Below are 17,513 nucleotides of genomic sequence, written 5' to 3' on the forward strand. Positions count from 1 at the left end.
CTGTTTTAAATTCACACCTGCTTTTTATGCACCTATAAGCTAACTGAATCTCGATCAAACTATTTGGCTCCAAAAGATCTTCTACCCCTTCCCTACACTGCAAAGCAAAAAAATTACCATGCAAGATACAGAACTGTGTTCCCCATGAAGAGAAGGCAGGCATTTATAAAGTAGGGCAATAAATAAAAGTTCAAAGCATACACTCATGGTCATCACAGTTGTATGACACATTAAAACAGTGTTTTGGTCAGTATCCACATAGAACTGTAATCAGCTTGAAACTTCCTTGCGTAAACACCTATATATTTGCATGCAATTATCCTGTGGTAACAAGTGGACTTAAAAGGTTGTAACACACTTGTGAGATCAGCTTCTAGCTTATTGATTGTATTTTTTAAGTGGTAGTGAAAAAACATTTTCAGCAACAAGCAACAATAAAATAGCTTACATTTGGCAAAATAAGTTAAGACATTAATCAGAGCAAGTATAAAATTGAAAATAAATATGTAAAAATACATTTTGTTGATAGCAGCACTCTTCAGCACTACAGCAACAATCTACCTGCACTGGTCGTGGCAACAAAGTTTTGCTTTTCAATCCATCTGATAATGAAACCTTTCCAGAAACCTGAGCCTACAATGCTGCTTTTCTTAACAAGTCAGGAGGCCTTTAGTACAGTATACAAATGAAACCTTGAAATAGCAAACAGACCTATTCCTGATTATCAGTGGAGGAGTCATCTTCAGAGCTTAGCAGGCTTCAATTTTTATGATTTTTACATGTTTATATTTTTTAAGTACATTAATATGTTCTAGGAAGAAACACTATTTTCTCTTTTACCAGCTTCCCAACTTCAGAATCTTACAAACCATCCCTGAAACCTAAGATGTAGTTTTAGAACATAAAAATTGTTGTACTACATCTTTCAACCTCACTAGCCAACTGCAACTTGCCAAGGGACGTTCAGAAATAGAACCGTTCACTGAATAAGTACACTGTCCTGCATAATGCAGTCCACAGAGATTCAGCTCCTATGCTAATTCCATAGTGTCAATTGCCACGATCACATACGTAGCAAGGCTTGATCTCATCCACAATTTAACCTCACATATATTGTATTTGTTTTCCTGAATGTACCAGGGATGCCTCAGATCACCAGAATTCATTTTAAAATATTTTTATCACCAAATCCATTAATTGCCTTCATCTACAAAAAGCTTGCTGAAATTTCTTTACTGCCACACAAAACTCCAAATGCTAAGGGAAATCTTCTTTAATACAGTTTCAAAATTAGAATTTTGTTTTTTTATTATTATAGCCCATTACACACAGTAACATGGCATACTAAGATAATACTGCTCCTGTTTTTAAAATTCAGATTATAGAGGTGTAATAGAAGTGTAATTACTTACATTAAGCTAATTACAACAAAGAGAAATGCATTTACGTTGTTCTTTTTATCAGTGAAAAAACACTGTATGACTATGGTTTTAACTATTTTTAATGCAGGTTTGTCATATCACACTCTCTACTTCCTGCCCCAATATTTAACAAAAAAATCAAATAGCTGAAAGTAGTACTGCTCTATAACAAGGAAGAAGGTTGGAGCTGTTTTGCATACGGAAATACAGTAAATATTCAGCAATGATAGTAGGCTTTACTCAAAATCCAGGAATAGAACAAAACTTCCTATGTTTTGTATTCTCCCCGATTACTCAAAGCTTCTCTGAAATAATTGCAGCCAAGTAATTTGGAGGGACCACTTTACCTCCCAGTAACTTCCTGACTGAAATAGGTAGTTCACAGATTATTTTCAGTTCCTTACAATCAGCTTGCAGTTTATGGTCAGCCTGCAGTTTATGTGTCACCTCCCTCAGGACTAACAGTTAAGCATCAGCAGAGCAAGTCAGTGGCAATAACTGTCTTAGAAGCACCTTACAAGCATCAATTTCAAAACAAAAGGTAGATACAGCAGAGCTAGTATTTAATTATGAAAATTTACCTGTGGAAGTTTCTTGGTGGGGTATTTTTTCCCCCACTCCTGTAATACTAAAATATTCAAGTATTGTAGGTAGATTTATCATTTATCTGCAGACTACCTCATCTATGAAAGTTGAGGCAGATTCTTAGAACTACTGTTGAACTACAGGAGAGTCCCAGGACCTCCCTGGATATGAAGTATCAAAAGTAGTAAAGGACAAGCAGTAAAACAAAGCAGGTAAACTGAAGGCATTCAAGTGCATGGAAGAACATATCCAGTTAAGACAGTTTCCTGTCTTCTTCAAGGCTTCAGACAGAACCACATTTGGTCACTTCACAGCAGTTCTATGAGCTGGGACATTTTTATGGAAACTGCCATTTTGTGTTCTAGCACTTAAGCTGCCTGCCATCAAAAGAAAGTTTGAATGACCCCTTAAAGCAGGAAAGCAATTAAAAAATTTAAAAAGAATGTATGCCTGCTGACTATCTGCCACAATGACTTGGGATATAAGAATTCATTTCAAGGTAACAGGACTGGTAAAAGACATACCATGAGAACCTACAGAACAACAGAAGAAGCTTTATTATATTCCAAATATCCCCTTATTCTATTACTGAGCAGTAATTATGTTTGGGAGCACATCTTGAGAGACCACCACATCCATTTTCCCCATCAGACACTATTTTTTAACTACAAAAGCACCTAGAGATAAAAGACTAGATGCTTTGGTAGAAAGCAATGTAGCCACTGACTACAAAAAGTAAAATTAAAAATCATTCTCTGGGTACAACTAAAAGCAGTAAATGTCCTTGTTACTCCTATGATTTCATGCACAAAGGCAGGTCAGAAAAGAGCATTTTCCTCTGTGTGGATACCAACATGAAACTTTGGAGTATTTGTTTGGTTTATCTTGTAGTCATGTAGGAGTTTTTTTCTGCAATACAAAAGAAGAGATCTGTCTCAGAAATAAGTATCACAGAACATCATACTGTACTTGCAATTAATTTTCAACAGCAAAATTAACTTAGACAAACATTATCATCCATGCAACACTAATTACGTTAGGATTATTATGTGATTTTTCAGAATATCATTCTAGAATTAGCATATACCACTTGAAACAGTATCAGAAACAACTTCATTCACATGCTACTCCACAGGTATTTGGCATTCTGGAACCCTAGGGCCCAGCCAACAGAGGCTTCTTTTTTCATATGCTACCTAGAAGTCTCAGGAAAATATTTCTAAAGGCAAACAGACAAGAATTATTCTGAGAATCTTCCCCTTGCTATCTGAAATGCAACATGATGCCTCTTAGATATCCTCAAAATCTAGTGCAAATGATTATTTTACATTACCATACTGGCTTTCAAAACATGCATACTTAGTCACCTGTCTCCACAGTTCAGCTCTGACCATCAGCCAACTACTGGGATACTGGCAGGTCTAAAATACACCTGTGTATTTGCAGCACATTGATTTACCCAGCCAGCGAGAGGGTGAGGAGGAAGGTGCCACCCTGGGAGACTGCACCACCACCTAAGCACAGGGAACATGCATAAAGAGCTGCCTCAGCTGTATCACAGTACTACATACACTGTTAAACTTAATTGCAGATGCACATTTTATTCAATAGTGTTCAAACAAAAGAACCTGTAAATCAAAGCTAAAATTTACAGTACTTGGTCCTTTCATTAAATCAGCTTCTTATTACACAGCAGCCATGAGGAACTGTTTACAATATATACAATACACCTTCATGAATGCAGCAAACAAGTCAGGGTGCGGTTGCCTCGCAATTGGCAGGGAACATGTGGTTTTCAAATATTTCCAGTTCTGCTGTGCAGTAGCTTGGGTTTAAGGCAGCATAATGCAGCAGGTTAAAACACATTCAGAGTTATCTCATGCCATCACCACAACTACAAGGTGCGCCTTTTGGCTCTGCTAGAGATACTCTTTATTATTCATCTTAGTTTGCTTGCCTGTTCAAAGAAAAACATCATTTATTTACAATAAGGTATACAGTAAAGCACTCCTATTTCCATAAAAAGAAGTTCAACCATTTAGGATCTGCTAAAGGAGACAATGAGCATACAAAAAAACTATTAGATGTAATACCTCCAAAAAGTTCAAGAATATATATGGAAGTTTAGAATAGCAAGATCTCTCATTGAAGGGTCTTAAAGAAACCCCATTCTCATAGGATGAAAGTGTGACAAATTACCTGAAAATTGTAACAGATCAATAAATATCAAGTGGGAGATAAGCAGAAGCAAAGAGCTGTTTTAAATGGCAACCAGGGGAGGGAGATGATGTACTGATAATCTTTCTCAATGATTTACACTCTGACCTGTGCTCATAAACAAGGAGTAAACTGACAGATACAGAAACTTCTGCAAACCCTGCAAAGCTAAAAAGTTTGATATTCTGAATTAGTGATAAATACCCTTATTTGAAAGTCACTGGCTAGCTACAGAAGGTACGCACAGTGACAGGCCGACTGTGAAATAAAATGTTAGATGAAATCCACTAACAATAAATGCAATATGAAGAGAAAAAATAACCTTAAGTCAATCTACTTATTAACAGGCTTCACATTTTTTATTAACCCTTCAGAAAAAGGCTTGAAGTCACTATGGGTAACTCACTGAAAATACCAGCTTTACACCATCAAAAGGTAAGCAAAAATAATTGGGATATTTTAGAAAGGAAAACAAAGAAATCACCACCACATACAATCTACCACAGTTGTTCTTGTCTACTTTTTGTCACTCACACTGTTTAAGCAGATAGAGGGACTAGAGAAAAAGTAACAAACAATCAAAAGATGCAGCACAGTTTACATACAAACAAAAACTATGGACATTTATGGCTTTGGAAGGAATAAAAAGGCACAGCTAATATCACGAACAAAAGCAGGAAATAGTTACCCTTAGTATACAAGGATTGGTGAAATCGCAGTAAGATAACAAGAGTTTAACAAGAAATTTAAAAGCAATTTTCTTCTCCACAAAATATAATTGTGACTACAGGAAAAGATCAAGGTCAGAATTATAGTTTGATTCAAGAAGTGAATCCACTGAAGATCAGGCACTTTTTAATCTAACACCCCAAATCTGTCATCTCCAGTGCTGGCAGTCCTGAAGCTAGTAAAACACTGTAAACATAGCTGCTTGTAATATACTGTTTCTTACATTTTTCCCCTCAGGTTAACATAAAAAAATAAAGGGGGGGGGGGGGGGAAGCTGCTCTTAGGTACACTTTTAGCAGTACTTATGGCTTAGATTTAACAGTTCCCAAAACCGATACATAGAAAACAGTTCTAATTAATAAGCATCTCAGTCACTCTCAGATTATCAAAGGAAGTAGTGTTCTCTCATTTTTCAGTACATATGATATTGAGCATTTCCTGAATGCTACCAGAACTTTCACTTATTAAATCAAAGTTTTCTAGCCACAATTTGGGGCCAGGGAGGGGGTGGAATGTCACAAGGGTCACAAATGAGTCACCTGAAAACTACAGACTACCAAAGTTGAACAACATGCTTCATTAAGGAGCCCCTATAAACGTGAAACAAACTCCATGCATTCCTGTATCATTAGAAGATTCATATTAGGTTGAATTATGCTGTAACAAAAGAAAAAGAGGTTTTTAAAATAAATGTCAGGGTACCAACAAGAACTTAGATTCTTCTTCATTTTTTTGCACCAAATTTTCAACTGCTCAAGGCTTGCATTCAATCCTTATAAACATCTCTTATTTGTAAAGCACATAATTTAAGATTATGCAATTGCATTATGGCTGCCCCAAAATACTATGTGCTGAAAGCACCAAAGTGTTTACAGACAAATCTTGCCAAACAATCATTCCATCAAAACCACAACTCAACCACTACTTGAGCTAAACTTGTTTGAACTAGACTGAAATACAGATGTGAAGTATCATGTTCATACTAAATTGCAAAATAAATGCCAGGAAAATAAAAACAACACACCTGTTGGAATGCATTCACAGAAGCAGTCTGTCATGCAGAGAGCTGGCAGTGATACCCATGTCATTGTAATACAGATTTGAAACAGGAGAGGAGAAAAAAGCAGAACAGTAAATTTCATTACAGGAACACACAAAATATTCATAATTACCTCAGATCACTGATATTTTTTAGGTGAGTTGTTCTCCCCATCCACACGCACACACACACACCCAAATTGCACTCAAACGAAAGGAGAGACACAGTCCCAGCAGAAAGGGGAAAATAAGAGAACCAAGGAATCTGTCACCTATAGATTTCAAGTACAGCTTAAACCATAACTGGATTATTCTCATTCAACAGCTGCACATTGTATAAAGAAAGAGACTTTGTCTCATCCTAGTTTCTAGTGTCCAGAATGACCCACAGCAGCCTCAATTAACTTCCTCATTGCAGAAGGATATAAAAACAAAAGCATTACAGAAAAATTGTGACTGTGAATTCTCTCATGAGATAGCAGCTACACTATACTCAAAGTTGCATTTGTTACAACCTACGTTATTTTTGTTTTACAAATAAAAGCAACACCAGCTTTCAGATAAGCTATTTCCTTTTCCAGTTTGATTTGTTGCTCTTTAAAAATATATTTACTAGCTTTGCTGGTCTACAGAGAAGGCAACATAAAAAGACCCAGAAACATCTGAAGTTACCACACTATGTTTAGGATGTGGTTTGATGAGCAAATCTTTTGCTGCAGCTTCTTGCCTCTCTACTTGCCTTCTCAATTGTGCAACCATGTACGAGGTGGAGGAGGACAGAGACAGCAAAATGACTCAATGACTCATGCAGCACTGACGTACTTGGGAGAGAGGCCCAGAAGCAAAGGCTAGCCGTAAAAGAGGCCAGCCATAATGTAGTTTCAGGTATAGATCTGACACATAAGGCACCTTAGTTCATCATTAAGTAAATTATGTTAAGTTGCAAGTGCCTTTCCTAGGCTGTCAAACAAACAGGTTTGGGAGATACATCTCTCAATATCAAAACCACAAAGAACAGTAAGTGAAATCCTGGCCTCCAAAACGTGCACTTAAGCCCATTTCAGTCTTAGGTGCTTACACGAGCTTAGAGCTTTCAGATTTAAATAAAAAAACCTAATTTTTTTTTTTAAATTATGTATTCTGTCTTAACCATATGTTTTTTCTTTGGGCATATAAGATTGGCTAACTAACATTCAGAAAAAGAGAGCCATTTGGTAAGCAACAGATTAACATGGGATACCTCTGTATAGTTTAGCTTAGGTAGCAATTACCTAAGAATTTCGGAAAATTCACAAAACACCCTCCAATCAAAAATAGCCCAAAATGCAATTAAATTATAAATTTTGTATTAACACTTACTAATATAACCGCAATTATAGACCATTTTAGGGAAGAAGAGCTGAACTCATTCACTGAAGAGCCCTTCTAAGTACTTCTCAAAAAAAAGCACTAAGGAAAAAAGTTATTAACATTTTTAATAATATTCTAATCTGAAAGAAGCAAGGAGGACCTAAACTGTTGTTAATTTATCTGTAACACCACAGCATGTGTTAAAATTATGTTTACCCTTCCCTCAGCTGTCCCTGTTTTAGGAAACATGAAAAACTCCACTTGCATACAAGCAAATTAACTCTTCCCTGCTCCATCATGTGAAATACAAACTCTTCATGTTTAAAAAGAAAAATCCAGCTAAGTCCATGTCAGCATTTCACTGCAGCAATTACATTTCCTTTGGCAGAAATAAAAGAGCTTCAAAGTGTAAATAAGTCAATTTTGCTACACGATGATCCTTCCCCTCCATCAAGACCCTTCTAAGTTCCCACAACATATTTTTTCTAAAAGTCATTCTATAGTTGAGTCCATTAACAACATAAAGCCTGCAAGAACAAAAGTTCAGAAACTGTTACAATGAATTGCCTATAGCTATGAAGCTAAAGTCAACAGAAACAACACAGAAAAGTCCAGATATAGTTTAGCTATACACTGTGGAATAGATCTTCAAAACAAACCGGAGGTTTCTTTCTCAGCCCACTTCTGTTCAAGCTTCTTCACAATGTGAGCTTTCTACTGCATGCCAAAAAGTTTTCAGGCAAAACTTTAATTTAATCTGACAAGAAAAGAAAAGCTTTCCAAATTCATTTGGAAATGCGTTTTGAGGATATTTCAAACCCAAAGCGACTCCCTGAAGTTATTCATCATGAGCTCCATATACTAAAACCAGTTAAAAAAGTGCTCTGCTTCCCCCAGGTTTCATAGCCCACATGGCATTTCACTTTATTCCTACATTTCAAAATAAACAGACACCAAAAAATACACCTCCTTTCCCTCAACAAGCTTAGTGTTCTGCCACCGTTTATCTGTACTATGAAAAGCACTTCATGTCTGCCACTTTCAAGGTTTAAGTATTCAGAACAATGGTATTTTATCTTATGCTGAAACAGAGAAAGACTAAATTTGACTGCTGTCTTTACCCTCCATAATTTCCTTCACTTTTCCATTTACACAGCAGGAAGTGGCACATTCTGTATTGCAGTAGCCAAATACTCACAAAACCAAGTTTTATGCAAGACATGTGAATTCTTACCCTGCTCATCAATTCCTTTAGATAGTTGTAGGTTCACAAAAATCTTCAGACTTTCATTCCTGTCAGAGTTAATATCTGGTCAAGTCCAAAGAATGGTTTTCACCTAAAATACATCAAAAGTTGGAGATCTGATTTTATGGCCACAGCATCACGAGTCACACACATACACAAAAAATATCCCTTTTTCCTCCAAAGTAAGTATTTTAAACTTGTTCTCTTTTGTAAAAACCGTATCAAGAAAATTTTGTTACAACTGTAAGAAATTCACATGAAACAAACAATTCACAGAGAAAACTGATAAACTAAGACTACATGGCAAGTTCAATTATGGATGCACCATATGCTTCAATATTCCCTTAGATATACAGAAGGAATCAATTTGTTCAACACACAAAAAGCCCTTTTGGTGAGACAGTCCTTCAGCTGAACCATTGGTTTGAAGGTTTGCTGAAAATGCCACAAATTGGCATCCCACAGTAGTAACAGTAACTTAAAACGAGCACAGGAGTAACAGTTTTCAACCACCTAGTTCTGCTGAAGGAACGGATACCCTGAAGCGGCAGAAGAACTCACCAGATCCATACATTTATTAGCAGAAACAACCAGTGGTTTTGTGCTTGGTGGTTTGGGTTTTTTCCTAGTTAACCTTCCTCTGATAAAATGACCTTTACCAAAGTCTCTGCTGTGGTACACCAGTAGACTTAGACGTACAAAGCTACTTCAAGTTTTGTAACTCTATGTCCCTCTCACTTTACACATGACCAGAACTGTGAATCATTAAATTCTAAATATGAAATGTTTATGTCCCAGCAAATATATCCAACCAAGAAGCTTCTTACATACAACTTAACTGAAAGTCACTATCACAATAAAAGTACAAAAATTGCAGGCATTAATAAAGTTTGTCATTATCCTCAATTTAAAGACATGGAAATGTGATTATAGCTGGAGCACACGTTCTATTGGGTTTTACTTTTCCTTTTTGCAGGCTGGAGTTGAGGCTTACCTTTCAGGAGATGCAGTGACGGTACAGTCACACTATAAAGCAGTATGCAAAATCAGTACATTTTTTCTTGGTAAAAGACTCTCAGCCAGAAGACAACCTGGTATAGGTCTATAGTTCATCTGCAGCACACCCCTCCTGCCCATTAATTTCTCTTCTTCCCGCAGTCATTAGCCAACGGTGCAGTTAATTACCGTTTGATCTACTTGATTCATGAGGATGCAATTACACAAAGCAGAATTTAGCTTTTAAGAACAGTCTCCATTTTAACTACTAAAACACATGAAAACAAAGACTAATCAAGCTAGTACTCTGTATCATGAATTCTCCCACCAGTGAAAATGGAAAGAATTGTCAAGAAAGGATAAAACTCATTAATTGAAGCAATTCTTACACAACTTTTCAAACCCATCAGCTTAAAAAAAGAAACAAAGTATCAGCAATGCTGACTACCTGCCCACAGAACCTTAAGTTGCCTTTGCAAAAAAATACTAATGCCCCACTAGTGCCTTCCACTCTTCAGTGCTAAACCAATTCCCCTATACGCTCAAGCAATTTTAAATCAGTCTGACGAAGTCACAAGAACACAAATTTATGATCAAGTATGAGAAACTTTCAGCACAGGCCACCCTTACAGTTTCATGAATGACATACAGAGAAGGCATTCAGTTCAATCCAAGCTGATGCGTTACTGTTTGCAAAAGGCACATCACAGCCTGTTCTCTAGGCACTCCCTAGTAAGAGCAGAGCGCTGGACATGCGGTCAGGAGCAAGACATGTTGAACCTTCTAAAAGTACACGGGTACATGAGCAGCAGCACTACCACTCTGGATGACTCCAAGATAGGGGAAGGCATTTTACCAGGAATTTCTCTTCCCCCCCCCCCCCCCCCCCCCCCCCCCATATCAGCTTTTTGGGAAGGAAGGTGGTGTTACGAGTTTTTTGAGGCTTTTTTTTTTTTTTTTTTGGGTGAGGGTGTGGAAACCAAAAACTAAAACATTTAAAGATACTTACACTTGCTAGATTATTTCTTCAAATTCACCACTTGGGAAGCTAGGGACTAAAGACAGACAGGACTGCATTCGCCTCGGCTGCAGTTGCTTTAAAGGAGGCTTAGTTTCCATAATTAAACCTGCATTTGGTATATACTGAAATGCAGATACAGCCAGCGAGATCTTCAAATTCAACCTTCTTAGCAAAAATGAGCCAACTTAATAATTCAGATATTCCAGTCAAAACCTATCCTAAATGTTTATTTGGTGTAGACCACTGTCATGGAAGAAAACAGTGACAGAAAGCAGTTTTAAAATAATTCCCACACATATGCAAACCTCTCTCTCCAACTAAAGATTGGCTTAGGCTACAAGTCAGAAATATTTCTCGCCATTGTAATATTTTGCCACTAAGAATATCCAGTTTTTAACAGGAAATTTGTTTAACACCACACTTAAGTGGCAAAGAAAGAAAAATTAATCCACATTTACCATACTGCAATTTTCTTCAGCTTATCCATCCTACAAGCAATGCCACATACAGAAAGTTCACACATAAAGGAAACTCAAGTCAGAAGTAACAACAGTTTTATTTCCCTTCCTCTTATTTTCATCTCCCAATCCCTCAGTCCACAAAACACAAATACTATTTGTATTTCAAGATATCTAGGACACCAGACAGACCTTCATCCAAGAACAGTAACATCTCCACAGCATCCCATATAAAAGCCACCCTTATTTCATATAAATTAAGGCAGAGACTCCCCACTCTAAATGCAGCCTTGCACTGTCCTGAAACGTTCATAAATCACACATAGCAACCTACTTTTTGGTTTATACAAGTTTATGGAGTTTTAGCAGACCCACATTACTATAAATATTATTTCAACAGTAAGGTTAGGAATCTCAGCAACAAAAATGAAATCTATTAGAAGAAGCACAAAGCATCACAATTAGCTATACTAATATCTTAGCTGATAAGCCCTTTTACTTCCACTTTTATTTTAGAAGCTCCTGAACAGTGAAATTTCTGTAAGCTATGCATTTAATAGTTTCAAACTTGAAAAAGTTTGGAACCATAAACACTGTGGATGCTCTTTTCCTTCACGTGACACAAGCAGAGCTGGGGGAGGAGGGCAGTCAATGTTCACCTGAAGCAGATACAAAAGTGAACTAATGAAAAACAAGAAAAAAAGTAGACATGCACTATGACAGTTTACAGATGTGGCCTGGACAAGGTTTTGACTTCAGTTTTAACACAGACCACTCATGGACAGTGCACACTTTTATGTTTTAAAAGAACAAACCATAGTTTAGAAAGCCCATGCCTGTGACTACAGAAAGCAAGTTGCAAGTAGATCACAAAAACAAGTTTGTCCTGTACAGGTGATAAAAAAATAAACTTTCCTCATGGGAATAAAATAAACTCTAAGTGGTATAAAACTGGAGTTAGTTGAAAATCTGTGTGACAACCCACGTAATTTCATGGCAGATTAAAAGATTCATTTAAATAATCCAAGAAGCATGAAGCCATTCCAATAGGCACTGGTTTACATTTTTATTTCATCTGTGTCCAGTGACTAAACTAACAGGAAAAAAGTAACACTGGCAAGATAGCAAGAGTGTCTCATTTGGACATAATTACACCTGATAAATCTTATTCCATAAGGTGAAAGGTATGACAGCTGTGACAAGCACAGGCTACAAGTTGCTTTGTCCTTATGTCCTGAAACACTACCTGGTGTCTTATAATGAAGCTAGTTTATACTAGCTGTACTAGTTCACACTAAACAAACCTGCCGATAGCCCATGCCACAAGCTGCAGTTGCAAAAAAAAAATCATGTTGTGCATGTCCCAACAAGTTTTAGCTAAAGTTATAGTCTTTGGCAAAAAGTAAAGTCATATGACTGAAAATGTTACCACAGGAAAGGTCTGAACCCAAGACCAGGGTCTAAATTCTGAATGACCTGGCCTCTGCACCAAGACAGCCTCTATTGCTGCTAGTTCCTGTTCTGCCAGCACCATGTAGCCTGCCATACGTCACAGCAATAAGGTAAAGATACCAGTAGCAAGGACAAAGTGTCTTTTTCCACTGGTTCATGTGGAAGACTGGTCCACACTGGACAAAAATATATTCACTGTCTCCTCTCTGTTCCCCACCACCACTTTGTTTGCCTACTTACTGTTTCTGAGAATGCCCACTTTCACATTTCTCCCCTCCCATAAGCATTTATTCTGGCATGACTTTTATTGATTTTAACCATGACACATTAAAATACAGTGCAAAGTGCATCCCTGCATGCAGACCAAACAAACAGCAGTTCACAAATTGAAAGCTGACACTAAGAATGAAGCAGGCGGAAAACGCCTTTTTCCACTCAGTCACACAACCATAACTGTTTGTTTGATGGCTGGCTTAAAAAAAACATAATACAAACCAATATTAATACTCCACACAAAGCAAAATCTTAGATAGAAAAAAAAAACTTAAAAGAGCAGATATATGTATTGATTAAATCTGCAGCTGTGTGAAACAAGTTTGGCTATGAATTAGAAAGTCTACTTCAAGCTGCATAATATAAATAACCCTTTCTGGAAGCAGTGATATGGTAAAAGTAGTATTCAGTCACAGGTTCCTTATGCGCCTAGGAATAAAAATAGGTATTTCTGAAAATGCACCATCTCAAGCTGTAGGTAAGATTAAGTTAACAATATTTGCCTTGCAGTGCTTGTCAGTGTTCTGTCTAAATCTAGTAAACAACTTTTATTCGGCACTAGTGAAATCTCAGCTGAATAAGCATGCGCAGTTTTAGACTGCTTAGCATAAGAAAGATGGCCTTGAAGCAAGTTCAGCAGAGAGACCACCACTTGAGGAACAAGGCCAGGATGAGACACCTGGGTTTGTTACACTAGAGAATGCTTGGGAGATCATCTTGCTTTCTACACCTACCTAAAGGGAGGTTACAGCAAAGACTAAGCGAAACTCATCATCATTATACACCTCCAATTTTATACTGGTGATGCTTTCAGTGCAGAAGTTGGGACCAGATGACCTCCAGCAGTCCCTTTCTGCCTAAATCAGTCTACAACTCCAGGACTACCCATCAAAGTTTTCATCCTAATTTTTGATGCTGCTTCCTGGTTACACAAGTTTTTTAATTACTTCCCACACAAGAGAGAGGTATTTACAAAATACTAGCTTTGTGTGGAATGAGTGAGGTTTACAAGCCACCTGTGCAGCATCATATTTGATACAAAACAACTATCACCTAAAAATAAGCAGAAAATTTTGCTGTAAATCCCAGCTGTGCTTTAGCTACCTTTTGAAGTGTGGTAAATAAAAGAATCAAGTCACACAAAATACCAGTTTGCCTGAAGAAGCACAGTTCAGACTATGGTATCAAACTTATCTGGAGGTACAGATATGAAGCAGTAAACTGACTTCTGTGCATTTTCCCCTCATTTTTGTACAAAAGAGAGATACCGTATTTCCAGAAAAAAAGAGAAGACTGGACCTCTAGCAGACTGACTCACATGCATGCATCAAAACTAACTCTTTAAATGCAAGTGTTTCAGACCTAAAGCATATATGTGTGTCAACCGTCCACAGAAAGACTGGACATTTCTGTGCATACCTGTAGAAGGACTACATCACCTGCTTGTACAGGCCAGCAAAACACCAATGATATGCATGATGTTCTTTAAAAGCTTTTCAGAAAGCGTAACATATTAGATAAGAGTTGTATCAGACGAACAGATCAAAAAGTGGATTTGTTATTCTATTCCACATCTAAATGGAGAGATTCAATAAGCAGCTCTAGTTTGCAGTTGCCATGTAACTCACAAATAGGAAGGGAATAAAAATCAAACAATGAAACACAGTTTCTGAATAGTAGATTCTGAGAATCTTTTCCCTTGACTCCTGACAGGTACTGTGCTGAAACAGTGTTCAGAAATACTTAAAACTGCTACGTGTTAAAAATCAGAAACATCCTGTAAACATTAAAAAAAAAAAAATTACTTTAAGGGCAACTGAACACTGAAACAGGTCACACAGTGTCCAAGTAAGACTTAGGTACATGATTAAATTTTATCAAGTGTGCCTGAACAGGATACCAAATCTGTATCAGTGGCAGGGAAGTGCATAATATCTAATCCAGTATAAAATCATAGTGGTCTAAATAAATAATGCTTAATGCAAATAAGTCATGCTGCTACCCGATATGTATTTTATTTTTGCTTTAATCAAAGCAAACAGAATGATTTATGACACTGATACTTTACATATGACCACTACACTTTTGACCCAGTATCCAGAGTCCTGCTTGTAGCACTGCTGAACCAGTGTTCTAACTTTGTAACCTTGAGATAAGTTTGGATGGATGTTATTGCATACTCTTGCCACCAACTAAGATAGCTTTCTGTGCTATTCTTCCCTCCTCTTTTTACCTCTTTTTACCAAGAGGAAAGTTAAAAGCATGCGTGAGGCAGCTCTATAGCCTAACGGTCCAGTGCTGGCTGATGCTGAATGGCTGAAAAAGGTTCAAACTTTGACAGGCTACTATCACCTAAACTGCAAAACTGTGTTATCATGGCAGCCAAAAAAAGTTATCCTACAAGATTCATGAATCATTATGGTCCAGTATTAGGCCTTGCAAATAGTCAAGGCAGAAATCAGTATTCTCCTCAGCTCTTGAAGGGAAGATGGATCAAAGATCTTCACTCTCAGGAGCGATGGGAAAGAAGGTGAGAATTTACTGAGCTGAGATTGCACATCATATGGCTGTTGCTGAGATAAAGAGGCAGGAAGAAGAATCTGGCCCAGTTACCACTTCACACAGTGCCACTGTCACAAGCAACCAAAGTCAATATGCAGCTTATTCAAAGACTTCCCCCCTCAGATGGATATAAACACTTTTTCCTCTCTAAAAAGGGACAATCTCACATTGCAATCAACCACAAGTTTAAAAATAAATCATTACAAATCCTGCTTCACCTGCAGCCTCATTGTCTGACATTCAAAAGCATTACAAGTACAGAAGATACAACCTTTTTGCTAAGTCAGAACATCCTCTTTGGATGGTCTACCCTACCACCTGTCCAGTGAGACCCAGAACAATTAGTCTCTGCATCACTTGACTATGTATCAAATGAACCTGCTTGACTTCTCAAACAGAACAGGAAGAATTTGAACAAGGAAAATGCTTTAGTTTTAACTAATCAGACAAGCAAAAGCAAGAACAAATCGATCTTTCACACCCATCACACCTCCTTTCAACAAAGCCTTACAACATACTTGCCAGTAAGCACCAGGCAGATGAGAGAAGGCCAGGAGCGTCTGGTGACAAGTGAATTGGTAAGACAGTGAAAGGGCAGGATGCCGTTTGTGTTTTTGCTCCTCTGATGGATCCCAGATGTCCACAGAAGTTTGCATGCAGAATGAGTCTGGCCTTAAAACATTCATACAACTCAGTAGTGCATGGGCAAGATTCTTCTTGAGAAGAGCTCCTGGTAACCAGTATTCCATTTTTCAACAATAACAATGTTAATACTTTGAAGGGACGGAAGAAAAAAGAAAAAGATGTTTCCCTGATAAAAAGTGATTTGCTCTATCAAAAAAACCTACAAAAGCAGCTCACACAACGGTAGTGTTGAACAATTCTGGAGAGAGGGAGGAAAAAAGAAAACGAAAGCTCACAGGACACTTAATAGCAGAAACCATTAAGCAACCTGAATACAGGTATCTCTACAGGATCCCATTACATTTTGTCTTCTGCATTTTTGGAAGGAAAACTACACAGAACAGGTAATCACATGGACTAACAAAGCCTGGTTGATACATTCCAATCTCTCTCTCATATCTGACCAGATTTGATATATAAGAATACATACACTCCAGGTTAAGTTTCTCCCATGCAATTGCATTAATCACACAGTTTCTCTGGTGACTAATAATATCCTTGTGCATGCTGCAGCTCTTAACACCACTGGGACTTAATCACACCCCCACTCAGTAGTCCACTTTTACAAAGTTTGATGGACTCTAGGTGCGCTTACAGGGCTCGAACAAAAGCCATCACATTCAAAATATACAGAAGGATGGGGAAAAGGAACAAGCATTAGAGAGAACACACATGTAGACACATACAGAGCCTTACCACACAAGTTGGTTTCCATAGGAAACCAAAAAACTTTTGAGAGCAACCTTGCCTCAGACCTGTTATCAGAAATCTAGGATACAGCAACTGCAGTCTCAGAAGTGACAGCCATGCCACACAGATACTCAAGCTAGCTCTGAGCTAAAGAACACTATCCACACATTTGCTAGAACTAGGCAAAAAACAAAATGGAAAAACTCCAAGGGTGACAATGTGAGGCACATTGGCTGCTGACACCGTGCCCTGTGAGAATCAGAGACGTTCTCTGAAGCAGAGCCAGGCAGTACTTACATTAACTTTTGAACACAATTCATCCTGAACAAGAGAACTCACACTAGATTATTAACCCAGATTTAAAGGAATACTTTAAAATATATTTTAATGGTCTTAGATTTTACAGTTCCTACATATTTCATTTTACTCGTTTTGTGTGCAGTCTGTTTTATTCTTTCTGCAATTTTATAGACCATGTCGTTCTCCATTGCTACAGGTCAACATGCATAAGAGGTCACTAAGATAGGGATGTCTAGCAGGCAATTAAAATCCAAAGCAATTTATTCCAGTATTTCTTTAATTTGTAGCATGCCAGCTATTATGCCACCACCATTGATCAGCTGACCTTTGAGGTAAAACCACTGGACTAACACAAGAACCAGAAACACAAAGCCACATTAGCACAATGCTGTTGCCAAGCTCAGTAAGCCCCACTGAAGAGGGAGGCTAGTTAGCTCATATGCAATGCTACATGCTACCACCATTAAATGCTATCTGCATGCAAGCTACAA

At 37.6% G+C, this 17,513-nt stretch overlaps 1 protein-coding gene across 9 annotated transcripts in view; it reads right to left on the minus strand.

The window, feature by feature from the left end:
• Nucleotides 1-17,513, minus strand: part of SIPA1L1 (signal induced proliferation associated 1 like 1) — a 220,620-nt gene that overhangs the window by 191,216 nt on the left and 11,891 nt on the right. For 7 of the 9 annotated variants that reach the window (XM_040600026.1, XM_040600031.1, XM_040600032.1 and 4 more), the window contains one exon: nt 8,575-8,677. The exons of 1 other annotated variant lie outside the window; for it this stretch is intronic. The gene's annotated coding sequence lies outside the window, so the exon portion shown is untranslated. Of the gene's footprint in view, nt 1-5,976; nt 6,019-8,574; nt 8,678-17,513 lie in introns of all 9 variants that reach the window. One more of the 9 variants, XM_040600027.1, reaches the window with a different exon arrangement.

This window comes from Falco naumanni, chromosome 7, assembly GCF_017639655.2.
Source record: "Falco naumanni isolate bFalNau1 chromosome 7, bFalNau1.pat, whole genome shotgun sequence".
NCBI classification, from domain to species: Eukaryota; Metazoa; Chordata; class Aves; order Falconiformes; family Falconidae; genus Falco; species Falco naumanni.